Raw genomic sequence first — 2500 nt, 5'->3', positions numbered from 1 at the left:
AGAGAGGGAGAAAGAAAGAGAAAGACAGAAAGGAATAGCTGAGAGTCATGCATGGCCAGTTCATTTGCTCTGTACTTACATCAATATGTTTGTTGTTTGCATATTGACTCATGAATATCCACTCAGCCTTTTGCTGGACTTTACATGTGATATATCAATTCTGGTACTGATCATTTTATTTTATTTTTGTTACCATTTCGACGATAACCGTTGTTCGCATTCAAACCCGTGGCTACCTCCCACTCTCCGAAACTTGCGAAGCACGCAACTTTCGCTTAGCATTAATGACAAACAGCCCCACTTCTCTCCTGTAGCACGGTTATTCAGCGTTGTTGGATGCCTCGTGGATGCTTTGTGCATGCCTCATTTATTAATGAAGACCCTTTCACTTACATTGTTTCTCTTACACTTCGTTAGAGCATACCTGCTTGAGGCGGAGTGGCACTGTCTGGTTTCCCAAAGCCAACATATAGGGTTAGGCCAAGTGGCGGTTAAAACCCACGATCCTAGGCGCGCGCGAGGCATAGGCATGGTATTTTAGTTATTTTAGCTGTTTAGTTCTGTAATCCCGGGTGCTGTAGCTATTTATTTACTCTTCAGTTTTATTGTATGTTTTTAAGTTTTATTAATTCCAGCGTGTGGATAGCGTGCATGTACTAAAATTATGCAGATTTAAGTCTTTTAATGCACTGTGAATTCTGACCGAATTTAACGTTTTACTAATAGCGTGAATGTTCTTGTGTGTGCTTCGCCACTGCTTGACTCTTTGTGAACCCCTGATAAAACTTGTCTTCTAATCATAATAACAAACCATTATATCTGATTGACTGTGTGCACGCTCGGACTGCGCGACCCGAGGGTCTGCTGGTGCTGTTTGGGACAAGTCAACTGCCAATAAGGTACCCAGTCATGCTACCCGAATATCTGCCATCCCCAGTGCCTCGCTGATGACAGTAATCTTATCTGCATAAAAATACAAAGGCTACGCCATACTACTGGCATTCAGGATGAAATGCCAGTAACATTTCATCCTATAACGAGGCTACTGAGATCATGAATAAGTCTCCCGCCATTGATGAGGAGGGAGGCTTCTCAAGCTAGTGCCTACAGATCTAGTTCAAATCATTCGTAATGTGAAATCTAAGCTGATAAGGAAGACCTCGATTCTGAAATTCTTTGGCAGCACTACCGAGGACATTGCAAGTGAAAGGGATGCCGTTGTCAATATTCAAAACTTTTTGACGGAATAGTTAATCCGACAATTGCACTTCCATCCCTACAAGTCAAATCAATTGCCTGTACTGCACGTCCCGAAAAGATCGGCGCGCACTTCCTTCGTCGTCGAACGCCGGTGAACAGAGTGGTTCAGTATTTCCAGATTCATTCACACGAACCTCAACAAATACAGGAAACCAACTGAACAACAGACCTAGCAATGGACTTCATCAAAGCCAACGCACTAATCGTCACCCCCAAACATCCAATGCACTTGGTAATCCAGGTGCAGTGCCTTTGGGTGGAAGGCGACCTATAAGCTGCCTGGTCTGCACAACTAGGGGTCACTCAGAGGCCTCCTGCCACAGAGAGATCCTGTGACTTCTGTCACCGTAGGGGCTACACAGTTCAAGTGTGCAGGTCAAAGTTCAATAAGGAAAAGAACCATTTGGAGCTGGAACAAAGCTGCTGGGAAGGTTTTCGCAGTGCTCTAGAAACGGGACTCCATTCTCACAGATGTTAATACAGTCTATCACCCACTAAAACACTACTGACACTACAAGAAAGCTTTATACCTCACAAATCATACTGGGTTAAAATCAGCCTTGGTTTGGACACATGTAGACTTGCAGCTAAAGAAAAAAGAAGGACCGGGAATCGATTTAATCAACTCAAAACAAGTTAAGTCACAGTAGATTCAGAACTGGGCCATCGAGCAGTGGAGAGTCTCAATGCAAAACTTATTAACCGTTCCGTCGGGAGTAAAGACTGGCGAAGCTTAGTTAAACAGCAATTTAATTATTTTAAAAGTTTTGGCATTACTGGCCATATGCTAAAGCAGAGTGAAGATTATCTAAGAGAAAGGACTCTTCAAGTTGTGGTAAACGGTTACACTTCCAGTGAATACCCGGTCGGTCTATTTCAGTAACATTTTGCATTTGATTCCAGAAGCCTTTGCATATATTGACGACGGTACATTATCATTTGCATGAAAAAAGCATGAACGCAGTACCACTGTGATGTGTTATCACTCATCACCTTATGGGGCCGACGATGGCAGGTTATACTTGCACCAGATAATTCTCAGGTCATGTTAATATCCCGACTACAGAATCCACTAACCCCATTCGTTAGCAATGATAGGAAAACATTCGATCTGCCCAGGGAATTAAGCATCCTTGGAGAGCAGTTTGATGATCAACTGACATTTATTAGTCACGTAAAGGATGTGGCATGCTCTACAACGCACAAGTTCGTTCCTTACTCTCCTCTGATATGACCGTCC

General features: G+C 43.2%; 1 protein-coding gene across 7 annotated transcripts in view; it reads right to left on the bottom strand.

Annotated features, from left to right (window-relative positions):
* LOC125033168 (5-phosphohydroxy-L-lysine phospho-lyase-like) overlaps positions 1-2500 on the bottom strand; it is a 39894-nt gene that overhangs the window by 15360 nt on the left and 22034 nt on the right. The window lies entirely within an intron of this gene.

This window comes from Penaeus chinensis, chromosome 16, assembly GCF_019202785.1.
Source record: "Penaeus chinensis breed Huanghai No. 1 chromosome 16, ASM1920278v2, whole genome shotgun sequence".
Taxonomy (NCBI): Eukaryota; Metazoa; Arthropoda; class Malacostraca; order Decapoda; family Penaeidae; genus Penaeus; species Penaeus chinensis.
This window is presented reverse-complemented; position numbering and strand designations above follow the sequence as displayed.